Genomic DNA, 15,338 nt, shown 5'->3' with positions numbered 1-15,338 from the left:
TGCAAGATGTCATGTTTTGAATCGCCATCTATGACATAGTAAACTTGAAAACTACCTTCAAATATTTTAATAGCATATCTTCAGAATAATCCATGGTAGTATACACAGTAATTCAAATTGGTCTCAATAGGTTTCTTAATCTTAACTTGAAACGTTAATTTTTGTGACTATTGGCATTTGTGATGCTAGAGGTTACCAAATCAAGTATATGAAAGTAGCATCAACTGAAATGTTTCCACTCCATTGTAATTCACATCATGGACTTCCTCAATTGACTAGGCCGTGGTGGGAACCAAACTGGATTCCTGCTTTGTTGGACTCTTTCCTGCATTTAACAATTGCCCATCCCATTCTCTGCCCTGTGATTTTTTAAAAGATTATTTAATGTTCTGCAGTAGATTGTATGCTGGCTACACTGCTTTTAGAATGCTCTCATGAGGCAAGGAAATGTTTGAAATGAAAAANAAAAAAAAAAAAAAAAAAAAAAAAAAAAAAAAAAAAAAAAAAAAAAAAAAAAAAAAAAAAAAAAAAAAAAAAAAAAAGGGAGGGTGGGGGCCAAGATGGCCAAATACAAACAGATCCAGTCTGTGGCTCCCAGTGAGACCAATGCAGAAGGAGGGCGATTTCTGCATTTCCAACCGAAGTACACAGTTCATCTCATTGGGACTGGTTAGGTAGCGGGTGCAACCCACTAGAGAATAGCATGGGAGCATTGCTTCACCTGACAAGTACGAAGAGATGGGGTACCCTCCCTCCCCTAGCCAAGGGAAGCTGTCAGCCTGTGCTACCTGGCCTGGGTACTATGCTTTCCAGTTTTTGCAATCCACAGATCAGGAAATTCTGTTGTGTGCCTATGCCACCAGGGCCCTGGGTTTCCAAACACAAAACTAGGTGACTGGGCAGAAACCTAGCTAGCTCTGCAGTTTTCTTCATACCCCAGTGGCGCCTGGAACCCCAGCGAAGCAGAACCGTTCACTTCCCTAGAAAGGGGGCCGAGGCCAGGGACCAAGTAGTCTCAGTGGGTTTCACGTCCATAGTCCAGCAAGAACCACTGGCTTGAAATTCTCACTGCCAGCACAGCAGTCTGGGGTAGGCCTGTGAAGACAGAACTTGGCTGGGGAAAGGACATTTGCCATTACTGAGGCTCCAGTAGTTTTCTCCTGAGTGCTAAGGAGACTAGGATGTTTGGATTGGGGGAAATTCATGGTGTGGCAAAGCTGCTGTAGCCAGACTGCTTCTCTACATTCCTCACTGGGCAGGACATTGCTAATGGAAAGGCAGCAGCCCCAGTCAAGGGCTTATAGGTAAAATTCATCTCCCTGGGACAGAGTACCTGGAGGGAGGAGCAGCTGTGGATGCAGCTTCAGTGGACCTAATCCTTCCTGTCTGGAAGCTCTAGAGAGCAGCTGATCCCGACAAGAATTCTCCCAGTACAGCACACCAGCGCTAAAGGGACAGACTGCCTCACATAGGTCCCCGACTCCCGTGCCTCCTGACTGGGAGAAACCTCCCAACAGGGAAGGACAGGCACCTCATACAGTAGAGCTCTAGCTGGCATTAGGCCAGTGCCCCTCTGGGATGAAGCTGCCAAAGGAGCAGACAGTCATCTTAGCTTTCCGCAGATTCCACTGGTAATACCCAGGCAAACAGGGTCTGGAGTGGACCGCCAGTAAACTGCAGCATACCTGAAGAGGTGACTTAGAGAAAAATAAAGCAACAGCATCAAGAACGAACCTCCACACAAAAACTCCAGGTAAAGGTCATCAGCGTCAAATAGCGAAGGTAGACAAACCCATGAAGGTGAGGAAAAACTAGCACAAAAAAGCTAACAATTCTGAAAATCAGAATGCCTCTTTTCCAGATGATCACAACTCCTCTCCAGCAAGGGCACAAAACTGGAGAGAATGCGATTGACTAATTGACAGAAGTGGGCTACAGAAGATAGGTAACAAACTCCTCTGAGCTAAAGAGGCATGTTCTAACCCAATGCAAGGAAGCTAAGAACTTTGATAGGTTATGAGAACTGCTAACTAAAATAAGTTGAGAGGAACATAAATGACCTGATAGAGCTGAAAAACGGCACAAGAACTTCCTGAAGCATACACAAGTATCAATAGCCAAATCAACCAAGTGGAAAAAAGGATGCGAGACTCAAGACCACCTTACCGAAACAAGGTGTGCAGACAAGATTAGAAAAAAAAGGAACAAAGCCTCAAAGAAATATGGGTGCATATATACTTAGAATAGTTAAAGGGTTCTACTCTACAAGACTTATTACATGATGCCCTTTGTTAATGTCTGCTTTGGCTGACATGACTTTCTCTACTTGTATGATAGGTTTTTCCAGCCCTTTGGGATTATATACATGAGATGGGTCTCATTTATTCCAACTTGGAACTTTGCCTCTTAAGTGGGGTTAAAAACAGATTAACAATTCATGTGATTAGTGTTTAAGCTCATGGTTTTTTTGTATGTGCTATAGTTTGAGTGTATGTACCCTCAGAATTCATAAGCTGAGACTTAGTCACCAGGGTGAAGTATTAGGAGGTGGGGCCTTCAGGAGGTAACCGGTAGAACTCTTGTAAATAGAATTGGTGCCTTTATAAAAGGGTACCAGAGACACCCCTGGCTGCTGTTGTATCTGGGCATCAGCTGCTGGAAGTGCGTTTTAGGTTGGGCAGTACTTCCTTACTCCCAGGGCACTACTGCATTCCTGGAAGAGCATCCTTAAGGCCAGACACCTATGGTGCCCTAAATCATGGTCGTCCCTGCTGCAAGCTCCTTCCTCATCTTGATTTGGTCTTTTATCGCTTTCTGCCAAGGTGTGACTATTACCACCCATTACACCACACTAGATAGCACTGTTAGTGGGTGGTTGCCCTGGTGTATGAACACTTCCTCGTGTAAGTTGAGCGCTCTGAAGTTTGAGGATGTTTTCAGATGTTTATCATGAGTCATCACAATCTGAAACACAGGAGTCTTTATGGTGAATCAAGATATAAGCTCATTAAAACAAAAGCAGCCACAGGTGAAGATGGTTAGCTTTTCTGGGTCGATAATCTCAGTAAGAGATGAAAGACATCTGTGAGCTCCTGAATAAAGGTATAGCTCAGCCCTCAGGCAGAAGTAACTATTCCTGCAACCCCTAGGAAAATGCTTTGAAACCTCTTTACAAGATAGGCAACTGAGTCCTTACAGGAAGGGCACTTATGTTTAAGGATTATAGTTTTGTTAGTGGATAGTGGCGAGATCTGGGCCTTTAGCGGTCACCTGAATGATGTGCACTGTTACAGTTTTCTCACGATCCTCTCCCCACCCTTCCGAGTCTCTAGTATCCATTCTATCTTATGTGGCTGGGTACACTTAGATTTTACCCATCAATGAGGGTCTCAATGTATTTGTGGCTTCTTCCTCTAACAGGTCTCTATTCTGAGGGCAGAAATGTCTCGAGGATGAGGAAAATAGAGTTTCTAGAATCAGCATCACAATCCCATTTATTGGTCTAATTCCATCCCCTAGCCATGTATATTTCAAAAGATTGTTTCTCAAAGCAGAGAGCATTAAGGTTGGATGGAGATCCCTCAACTGTAGGCTGAGGATCAAAGCAGAGATCCCTATTAGAAAGGGAGGTCAAGAAATCTGCAGGTTCTACATGAAGTGTGGAAAATAACTTGTGGGTCTGAGGTCCCACAGAAAAGCTAACGGTGGGATTGATTCTACTCTAGAATTTTGGGGTCATAAGATCCTGAACAAGTAATCTGAAGGACTGAAACATCTAGGAACTGAAGTACGTATTAAGAGGGACCGTGTATACTTCAATGAGGACAAAAAACTGAGTGGTAAGCTTTGAGGCAGTTTTGATCCTGTTGCCCAAGGTGGAGTGCAATGGGACCATTTTGGCTCACTGCAACCTCACCCTCCTGGGTTCAAGTGATTCTTCTGCCTCAGCCTCCCAAGTAGCCGAGATTACGTGCTCCCACCACCACACCCGTTTGTTGTTTAAGAGTCTTGCTCTCACTATCATGAGGCTGAAGTGCAGTGGTGTGATCTTGGCTCACTACAACCTCTGCCTCCTGGGGTCAAGGGATCCTCCTGCCTCAGCCCGAGTAGCTGGACTACAGGCATGTGCCATAATATCCAGTTGTGTTTTTGGTGGATACAGGGTTTTACCATGTTGGCCAAAATGGTATCCATCTCTTGACTTCATCTGCCTGCCTCAGGTTCTTAAAGTGCTAGGATTACAGGCGTAAGCTACTGCACTGGCCCAAGTTGTAAGCTTCAACGGCAAAGAAAGCAAGCAATGAACAGCGGCTATGAGGACACTAGGGATATATTCACTTCCTAATAAGGGTCACTCCTTAGCCTGGTGGTCTCCCAGTTTTAAGAAAAGCGGAATCAGAACCTAGATGAGCACCAAAGGGTCTTCCAAGTCTTAAGCCACCAGAAAAGTCAGTTGAGAGAGAAGAAGGAATAAGAAAACTTAAGTCATAATAATGGAACTTTTATGTTCCAAAAAAGGCTTTGTTAGGGAAAAAACAAGCCTCAACTGAGGCAAGAATCCTACGAAAGTCAAGTAACATTGAGTCCTTCCTGAAAGAACGTTTGGATAGCTTCAGAGAAAGCTGTAAAGTAAGTAAAGGCATGAAGAAGATGGGGAATGTTTTTAGTTGGTAGGAAAGTGGCCCACAACCTTCCCTATGAGCAATTGCATGGCCAGTTAAGAGCAGATAGTGCCCGAGTTATAAGCGAAGCTTGAGCAAACAGAAAAGATCTTTCTTGTAGTTTTCTGTAGCATGGGACATTAAGACCACGTGTTAGCAACACTGTTGCTAGTGAGAGCTGGGTTAATGCTCCCATCCCAGCCTCTTAGTGGGTGGCTTCTTTAGGAACTGTTTCTAGGGTTATTCCAGTTGCCCCAACAATAACCATAGGAAGAAAGTGGAGAGAAGAAAGATGAGCTTTACCAAAAGGAGTGTTTTCTAGTATCTCGCTAGCCCTAAGCATCTTTCGGTTCAGTGCCGATTTTCGCCATTTCTTTAGCGAAAGTGAGGATTGTCGAGCTTGTCGGAGTCTTGGCTTCCTGGGCAAGTCGTGGGATTACGAGTTGGAAGAAAATGGGACTAAACCTAGTTGCCTCATTCATTTTGCCTCTCTTACAGCAAAGCAGCAGGGAATTTCTTATCCCTTAGAGGAAGAAGAAACAGAAAAGCGGAGAGAAAGGCACAGACCGAAAGGAGAAACTTGGAAGTCGCCCAGTCTCGCTAGCCAGACTACGCAGGCCCCACACCCCTGGCTTCCGTAGCTTGCAGCGCCTGCAGGCGGCTGAAGTTCAACTTAAATAGCTGGTGAGAGAACGCCATTGGTCAGAGTTGAAGCCTTGATTGGCTGGAGCCACGGAGCCTCCTGAACCCGCTTAACTGGAAGCCAAGTGGCAGCTGAGAGCTGGTGCTGATTTCTTAAATTGGGCGACTCCAGATTGTGTCCACCTGTAATTACAGCATCACAATTCACCCTCCAACATTTCATATCAGGATTCACAAGAAAAAAAAAAGTTGCAACTGCCAGACACTGGATAGAATCTTAAATTTCACAGTAAAGAAAATGAACTCTGTACATTGTGAAATATACAGCACTCCCTAGATTCTATGATCAGATCTAGGACCAACTCGGAGTAAAGACACATAACCAGCATAAGTTAACTTACAGTGATTTTTTTCTCTGTATCAAAAAGTATCTTTTAATCTAGCAAAAGAAGTAAAAAAGGGAATGATATGGTCTAGCGTGGTAAGGACTCTCCTGCCCTAATTGTGTTCGGGACAACTTAGAAAAGAGTCTTCTGGGTCCAGCCTGCCAGCTTATAATCACACTTGAAAGTCTACCTTCTGGGGCCATTCCTGCTATCAACTCTTTTAAGTTGAGTTCCTTAGAAACTGACTTTGAGACCTTTCCATGCTGAAAGTTTATCAGAAAGTACGCTCAGAAACAATGTCTCCACAGGTGCGAAGGAAGCAGAATTGTATAGAGGGAGAAGATGAATTACAATGCAGGTTCATCAGACTTCTCAGCTGATTTTACTTGAAACTGGAGTAGAGGTGGTCCTACACACGTGCTGAGTTAGGCAAGGGAGTCAGGACTTTAAACTCACCATCAACTAGTCATTAAATACAATCATTGCAAATAGAGGGTGGCTAATTTAGCAATACAGCTCCCTTTGGCTGAAGGTAATTCCTGGAAAGAAATGTAGGTGTGAACCCTCAACAGCTGACACTCCCAGCTTATGAGGTAATGAGTGCTTCCGGGGGATCTGTGTGGGGCTACACAGTTTACTACTGGGGAAAGTTCATACCTGATTAGGTCTTCTGAGAGGACTTGAGCATGGGTGTCAGATCCTAGGTTTTGGGTCTAGCCCATGCTGAAGTCCGAGGGGAGTAGGTGGATGAGCAGAAGGAACACTCGGGGAGCCGTAGGCAGGTGAAAAATGATTTTATTCAGCAGCTTTCTCACACTGTCCACCTTTATCTCAACTGTCTGCTCTGGCTCTGTGGCTCTTGCCGCCCACATGCCTGAAGTTGCATGGCCAGCTCTCCTTTACCTTCAGGATCAGCAGCTTAACTTTTGCTCTGTCTGTGCACCAGCGTGAGCCATACTGTGGCTCCCCTCTGTCCATCTGCAAGACGGACAGCTTTGGCTCTCTTTCTCTGGGCACCAGTGCCTGCACAAGAGCCATGTTGAGCTGAGCCAAGCCCCAAAAGCCCCTGTACAGTGTTAGCAGGGCACTTATACTTTTTACAGACAATAGTGGCTCAGAGCCAAGTATGAACTTACACAAACAGTCTATATAACCAGTTGAAGTGTGCACCTGTGTGACAGATTTGCTGATTCATGCAGGCCTGGATATCTGCCTTGACCTATTCCTTGACCAAAACTCATCCATCTACCTTACAATGGGTGAAGGGAATAAATGCTCAGACTTTTCCTGATGATAGAATGGACTCTCCAATTGCAGCTTTTGTTTGTTAAGACATTACAAAACCGAACAAAATTAAACATAATTTAAAAATCCAATGAGGATCAAAAAATAAGTCAATAAGCAATGTAAACAGACTTAAAATACATTCACTTTCTCAAATCTGATTTTTAAAAGATTCAGGCATAAAATAACAGAGAACTATTAGAACTAAAATATCAGAGACAAATTGGGAAAATAAATTTAAAGCCCACTTAAAATGTGTTTGTATTTATTGGTTAGCTTTTTGGCAATGGAAACTGTAGAGAAGGACACATGTAGAGAGCTGGAAGTGATAGGTTCCCCTGGCAGGAAGGCAAAGCCCTTAATAATTGATACATCTTGATCTGAACCTTGATCTCTAGCGGATCCATCTCTAAGGATATTCTGCTGTTTGAAAAATTCGGCTGCATTTCTATAATAAAAAATACTTTTGTGAAGCAGTAACTAGAATCTTGTAGATTTTTTTTTATTAGGTGGTATTATGGCTGGCTCTTGATGGCCCAAAATGAAATTATTGCCTTGGAAAATATGGCAGGGTTCTTTCTAGTGAAAATTAGCTCAAGCAAAAAGGGCTGTGTGATTGAAATGGGACTTGTGTATCAATACTTGCATGCATGCATGTATGCACACACAAACACATGTACCCACACAAGCCTGACACTTGCTTTTATGCCTAGGTGGAACATATGAACAAAGCTTTGCTCTAGTGAATTATAGACTTACTCCCTAGATCCCCTCAACATAGCTTCTGAGGTTATGATGTCTGCAAGCAAAGATTTCCACTACACCCTAAAATCCATCCACTTGTCTACTATATCATCTCTTTCATTTATGCTATACTTTCTTCAGCTGTCCAATGTGTGTCCTAGTCCATTTTAAGTGCAGATTTCCATTCCAAAAAGACTACAAAACTGATCCAAACAGGTTGGAGTCATTAGAGTAACCGAATATTGACCTATTTGTCACTTTATCAACTAGAACTTCAGCATCTAAATTCCCCTTGGCTTCACTCTGGAGCTTAATATACCCCTGATTCCTACAGCACTGATATAAAAAGTATACATATTAACATTTGAGAAGTCCCTATTCTAAACCACTCCAATATTTACTAATATTTTATTTTGTAGTTTTGGGTCATTTCTTATGAGAAGATTAGTTTTTCTTTTTTGCACATTCTTTGCCAAGTTCAGCCATCGATGTTAATCAATACTGTGTTACCTCTGAAAGGGTGAGAAAGGCAGTAAGACAGAGTAAGACGGAGAGCATTGTGTGTTCATAACTAATTTGGACAGTGAAATATCATCACTTTTGCAGAATTCTATTTATTAGAAGTGAACCATTAGGTTCAGTCCCACTCAGGAAGAAGGACTTACAGACCGGGGCACGAATGCTAGAAGGGGAACACTGGGTTTCATCTGTGATACTTACTACAGGTATTTCCTGGGGAATCTTGGGGCAAGGGACCTTCAGGACCTGAAGATTCTCTCATGTAAGATCGCTCATGTAAATAGCCAATTTAATACATTTAGATGTCATATGTGCTCCTGAGGACAGATCTTTGATGTATTTCTAAGTGCCTCCCTTATGTTGGAGTACAGTGTGGAGATTTGAAAAGGGAGAGACGAAGGAGTTGAACTGTTTTCTGAAGTTTGAAGACCTAGGTCAATATTGCTTAGGTTTTTTTAGCCTTATTATCTTGCACACAAGAAGGCAATTTTAGCTGGACACAAAATCAAACATTTCTATTCAATTTTTGAGATATACAACTCTTACCTATTTTTCTATGCTTTTTCTGTTATCTTACAGGCTATGGCAGCTTTGTTCAATGATTGGTTTTGTGTAATCCTAGGCTTTCTTCCATATGATGTGGGTTATAAAGGTTGAATGGCAAGGATTGTGAGCCAATAATGACAAGTGGGGGACAATCAAGATGTTGAAACCTCTTGCTTCCACATAGAATACCTTCTCTTGTGTCATTATTCTGTTATCTCAGGTCTTCGTCCTTTTTGGAATATTTCTATTTGGAAGTCTTCTGCCATGGGATTGGGAATGGCAAAGTGAGTTTAAGATAACACCTGTGTGTGAGGTTCCACCACTGCTCTGAACGCTTCAGTAGGAACAGGTTGAATCTTAGCAGAGAGTATCACAGTTCAGCTGACTCATCTCATGTTGGGGCTGCTTAAATCATATCTTGTCTTCTGCATTTGATAGGTCACTTATCAATATTCAATATGCTAGTTGATGTTTATTTTCTGGCCTGCTTTCTGAATGATTCTACCGGAAACAGGAAACAGGATGCTTAGTTTCAAATACTAAGCAGGTGTTGGTAGGACTAGTTGTTTTTCAGGTTTGAAGAATGGGTCTTTTATTAGATGTTAAAGTGAAGTCCACCTGGTCTTTAGGCATGTGCTAGTTTAGGTTGAAGAAAAGGGGCACAAAGCCCCTTCCCACTCCCTGCTTGCCACCCCTCAAGATAATACAACAAATGGCCTCTCACCATTCTCTTAATAAAAACCTATGTCTCCACTGAGGATTGGGCAAACTAGAAATATGCAGCATTGTCTCCTGATTTTTCATATTTCCAAATATTTATATATTTTTTGTCATTAAAAAATGCAGTACACTTTATATCTTGTTCCTGTTGACTTCTTTCTCTCAACTTTATGTCTGCCCAAAGATGATGCCCAGGCAGAAGTTATGACCTTTAAAACATGGCCCCATGTGCTCCTCTAGCCTCTTTCATTCCTTTTGAAGTCCCCTGACTGTACCACCTCTGGTTTATTATCTATTTGGAGACCATTTTCTTTCTCATACCGTTGTGCTCAGGCACATGTCCTATTTCCAGTTTGAAAAGCTCATCTTCCTTGCTCTCCCCAACATCCTATTTCCCTTATCCATTCAACAGGGCATTATAATAGTATTATGGGAAATATTTAACTAGCAAAACCTACCCTGAGTCCCCAGGCATAACTGAGGAAAAAGGAACTAGATTTTGAGATATTAAGTACACTATTGGTGTGAATAGTTTTACAATAAAATAAAGTGACTTATGGTTATCAAAATTTAGATCTTAACTCTCTGGCTTACTAACTTTGTGACCTTTATGAACCTTAGCTTCATCTATAAGATGTCAATGCAATGATGGCAGCTATTTCAGGAGGTTCTGAAAACTGAGATAATTTTTGATAAGCATTTATTAGGATGTCTGGCACATATTGAGCTTTCACAAATCCTACCAATATTGGACATTTTTTTTCCTTCAAGATGCACTCTATACTCTTGGTCTAATTTTTAGGTATCCTCTAGAACTTGAAGAAATAAGAACCCTCTAGCCACTAAGCATCTGCCTCCTTCTGCAATCTGGAAAGCCCTAGGGGCCAGAGCACAAAGAAAAACCAGTCTCTGGAGGAGTTGCAGTGTTTAGCTCTAGGTAGAGGCCAAGGGAAGGTGGGTGCCCAGGGACAAGGCAGGATGATTGAGTATCCAGAGGGGAAAGAGAGCTCCCAATGGAAGTCTTTGGAAAAGAAAATACTCTCCATGACTCTCCATTGTTCATTGATTTTGTGTCATTATTCCTGTTCCTCTTGAAGAGTCCTGTACAAATCCCTCTTCTTTTGAGTAAAATAAATGTGGACTACCGGACATCAACCCATCAGTGAAAGTTGAATAGAGAAAACTCCAGGGATGTAGGTAACTGATCTGGGAATCAGGTGTTGAGCTGATAGAGATCAGATGTTGGGCTGAAGACCTGACGTCAATGCTGGGTCACCCCAGAATGAAAGTTATAAGCTCTTATACCTCTTATACAGAGCTTGCTAGGTCTAGTGGTATACCTGCTGATATCAACAACTTATGGAAATGATGTTTGGATGAGAAAGGTGGAGACGGAATGGACACATGATTACTTTGCTTCAAAGCAGAGAGAGGAAAGGGTAAATCCAATCTAGAGTTGGTGGAGTAACAGTTTTCTGGGACCAAGACGTATAAGAAAAGAAGCTAGGCAATAGAGGTGGCTGGGTGTATGCTTAGTTGGACAGTGGAGATAGGAAGAGGCACGCGGTTGTCATAAATGGAAAAGCTCCATTCAGATGAGTTATGCATTCTTTATTTTACCTTTAAGACAATTTCAACTTGAATTATGTACTCCCCACTCTTTTTAATAGAAATGAAAAATTGTCCCAGGTCTTGTGCTTTGTAAATTATGAATTACTGACATTAAGCAACTGTTTATTTTTATATTTGTTTTTTTGTTTTTTTTTTGAGATGGCATCTCCATTCTGTCACACAGGTTGGAGTGCAGTGGTGTGATCTCGGCTCACAGCAACCTCTGCCTTATGGATCCAAGTGATTCTCCTGCCTCAGCCTCCTGAGTAGCTGGGACTACAGGCACCTACCACCACACCCAGCTACTTTTTTGTATTTTTAGTAGAGATGGGGTTTTGCCATGTTGTCCAGGGTGGTCTTGAACTCCTGAGCTCAGGTAATCGCCTGCCTTGGCCTCCAAAATGCTAGGATTACAGGCTGAGCCACTGCGCCTGGTTGGGCTTTTTAAAGCTACTTTCAGTGATTAGCCCTCCAGGTCTGCATGTGAATGCGAAAACAAAGGTAGGTGCAGGGCTAGAACTATGTCTTAGGAGAGCTTGGACAGAGCATTCTGAACAATTTGCCTTAACAGCCAGAGAGCAAAAGTATGTATATCTTGATTTGTGTCTACATAGGTGTGTTCATGTGTTTACATTGTAATTATTCATTTAACGGAACACTTGGGATTTGTGCGTTTTCCAGTATGTCCATAATGTTTCAAAAATAAAACAAAAAATGAAGGAACAGGCAGTTGTATGAGATGTTTTGGTAAAATAGAGAGAAAAAGAGTCACTGGACTGGCAACAGATCCTTGATGGAGATCACATTTGATCTCAGCCAAGACATTTTCAGTATGAATACACTGAGTAAAATATATACTTTTTTTTTTTTTTTAAAAAAAACCAGCCAACAAAATCAAATATCCTGTTTTTTGAAACAATTACTAATAATTAAATCTCTAGCAGTGCTAATCGAGAAGAAAAGTAAATGAAGATTTTTAAAAAAAGCACTCTTAAGGTCATGAAAGTTATTTCCAGTTAGTTTCCAGGCTGGCAAGAGGAGGGATGGGGCAAACATCAGCTGAGGCTGCCTCCTGAAGAAAGGTAAATTTACACAGGGCAGCCAGGGGAGGAATATCCTGGATCGGAGGTGAGTTGGGAAGAGGCAGTTTGGATCCTCAAGCTTTCTGCAGCCCTTTATGCAATAATGCACAAGGCTGAGTTTGTGGCATCCAGAACACATGCGGCAGTCTCAAAGATATCCTCAATTTTCCTTTCACTCTTCGCTATCATTCTACTTCAAAAGCTTTCCCTCATCTTCTTGTGATCCGTCACTGAAGACGTCTCACCCAGTGTTTCAGCAGTTTATAGTAACCTCCTGCAAACTGACTGTGATGTGGAGCTCACTACTCTATACAGTCTGTTCCATGATATAGCATTTCTTAAACTCGGGGATTTTCTTCTTGTTGTAGGTTTATTTGTTTTATACAGACCACAGTTTGTAATCATGTCCCAGAAATTTGGCTTTTCAGAAAACAACAGAGGACTCCTATCACAGCTGTTATTGGCACCTGGGTGTAGAGCAAATCAGTGCTAGGCTCTCCAGGGGGTTAATTGAAGGGGCAAACATAGGTCTTTTTGTTAGGATTGAGAACCTGGTAAACCTTCCTCTAGTGCTTGGCTAACAGAGAAAATGTCTACTGTAGTAGATGGGATTCTGTGCATAGAATTCCATTAGTCTAATCTATCTCATCTCTCAGGTAGAAGTGATGCCCCTGATGAGAACTTAAAAAGGGGAAATTAGGGACAGTATACAAGGGTAGATATATGGCAGATTCTTACTATGGAAACACTTTATTCAGGAGAGACACAGGAAGTAATAGATAAAGCACGCTAGTCTTGAGGCTTGGCAAGTAAACACATATCATTTAGGAGTGCCTGAACACCTAAGATAGTTCTTGGGCTATATGTGACTACGGTGATGTCAACGCAAATCACACAATTGATGTGGTGAACTAGGCCGAGGCCTTGAGAGATGTAAATTAAAGGGTTTGAGAAAAGAGATCACATGTCCTTTACATATTCTAGTCCATTCTTGGCATCTGGAGTCCAGGTCTGTGACCAACCTACATGTCCATTTCTCTAGGAAGTGAAATGATCTAACAGCAATAGGAAAAAGAGTTGAAGTAGCAATTTAGCCTGAAAAAGAAATATTTGTCATACCTGCCCCCACTCCATCCTTAATCTGAATTCAGTTTGGCAAGAGTTGTTATATGATAACAGAAGTGGAGTCACTCTTAGGCTTTCTTTTTTTTTCTTTGAGACAGAGTCTCACATGGTTGCCCCAGCTGGAGTACAGTAGTGCGATTTCAGTGCAATCTATTTCACTGCAATCTCTGCCTCTTGGGTTCAAATGATTCTTGTGCCTCAGCCTCCCGAGTAGCTGAGATTACAGGTGCCTGCCACTACGCCCAACTAATTTTGTGTATTTTTAGTAGAGATGGGGTTTCACCATGTTGGCCAGGCTGGTCTTGAACTCCTGGCTCCATGATTCCCCCACCTTGGCCTCCCAAAGTGCTGGGATTATAGGCGTCAGCCACTGTGCCAGGCTGACAGAGTGGATTTTTAAGTCTAGGGGTATGAATCTAGAACAGCACATTTTCCTCTTTGCTATCCTGCCTCTTGATGATGTAGGATCAGTATCACATTTTGAGTGTGGTACATGAAAGTATGCAGGATTTGTATGCTGTATTCTGAGGAACAAAACCTAGGGGATCCATGAAGATCAACCAATGTCTCCCAAAGCTGAATGTTACCATTATAAGAAGCAGTGCCCCTTGCAAGGAGTATTCTCACATGGCTGGGAAAATGTGCCCATGACCAGACACCATATGAAATCATGGAAACCAATCATCCTAAGGAGAACGTAATTAAAGGGCTGTCACACAGAATGTAATGGTAGTTTAGGCTGACTACTTGTATTTCAGGTTCTCTAGCCAGATTATTACACATGATATGATATGGTAACACCTGAAAGCAGCAATGGGTAGTGAATACAGCAATAAACAGAGATCAACAAGTGGTGGAGCTCAGCTGCTGCCTGTGCACAGCAGTAGTTCTCTTTGTCTTATCAGACCTGGCCGAGTGAAGCCTATAGTGTTGTTTTGTCAGGACTCATAGTTTTCTTGACTATCCATATTGGGCTGGATGGACACCTGGGAGTCACAGCTGGAAAGACTGGATTTGAACCTCAAATTTATCACACACTTGATACATGATCTTGGATAAAATATTAATGTAACTGCATTAAGTTATACAAACTATATTGGTTGGAAGGGATATTTGTCCTGTTTTACAAATGGAGAAATATACTCAGATTATGAATACTACACTAACACAGCACTAGCAATACTATGTTCATAATAAAGTACTTAACATTCTAAAAGATAAAGCTTTCTTGTTGCCTGGAATGTTTAGGTAGTTTATCAGGAAAAAGGAGTTAGCTGATTGAAAAATCATAAAAGCTTATGGGGGAAAGTTTATCTATAAGGTAGCCCCAAGGTTTTCTTTGTAGTAATTTAATCTATTACTTGAACCTAAGTGAACAGGATATTCAAAACAAAGTTTAGATAAGGTAAGACTTCCAGATAGTTTATTATCTCTTATGGAAGGTGACTATGTTGTTCTCTAATGACATAATTTTTTCCAACTCATTCATGTATTTCTTCACAAGGACACTTCCTTCATATTTTTTATAGATGCTGTATCAAGCATAAAAAATATGATATGTTTGACCTCAGGAAGTTTTTGTTTATACAATTAGTAACAGCATACAGAGATGAAAGACAGATTCATTTCTCTGCTTATCCTTGATTCTGTGGCAAATTTATTGTAATAAATATACATTAATAGACTTATTTTAGTAGACTTGTGACCACAATTATGGATTATATCCTTGGTATAAGATCACAAACAAGAGACATACACCTAAGTGCATATGATAAAGTCCAGGGAGATCATTACAATGATTAGTTTAGTCTCTCTGAGGTCATGATGGATTGCATGAAAGGTCAGAAGAAAGGGTATGGAACAGGAAAGAAAGAAAGCAGAAAAGGCTTTCCAAAGGAGGTAAGCCATGAGCTGATCCATGAATAATGAATAAAAATCTGTAAGGCAAGGATATTAAGGATGAAGAAAGTGGCACAGGATAATTTTGTCAGATGCCACATTTTTTATCTTGAGATTAC

The sequence above is a fragment of the Cebus imitator genome, unplaced genomic scaffold (genome assembly GCF_001604975.1).
Source record: "Cebus imitator isolate Cc_AM_T3 unplaced genomic scaffold, Cebus_imitator-1.0 Scaffold79, whole genome shotgun sequence".
Lineage (NCBI taxonomy): Eukaryota > Metazoa > Chordata > Mammalia > Primates > Cebidae > Cebus > Cebus imitator.
Note: the sequence above shows the minus strand (reverse complement) of the source record.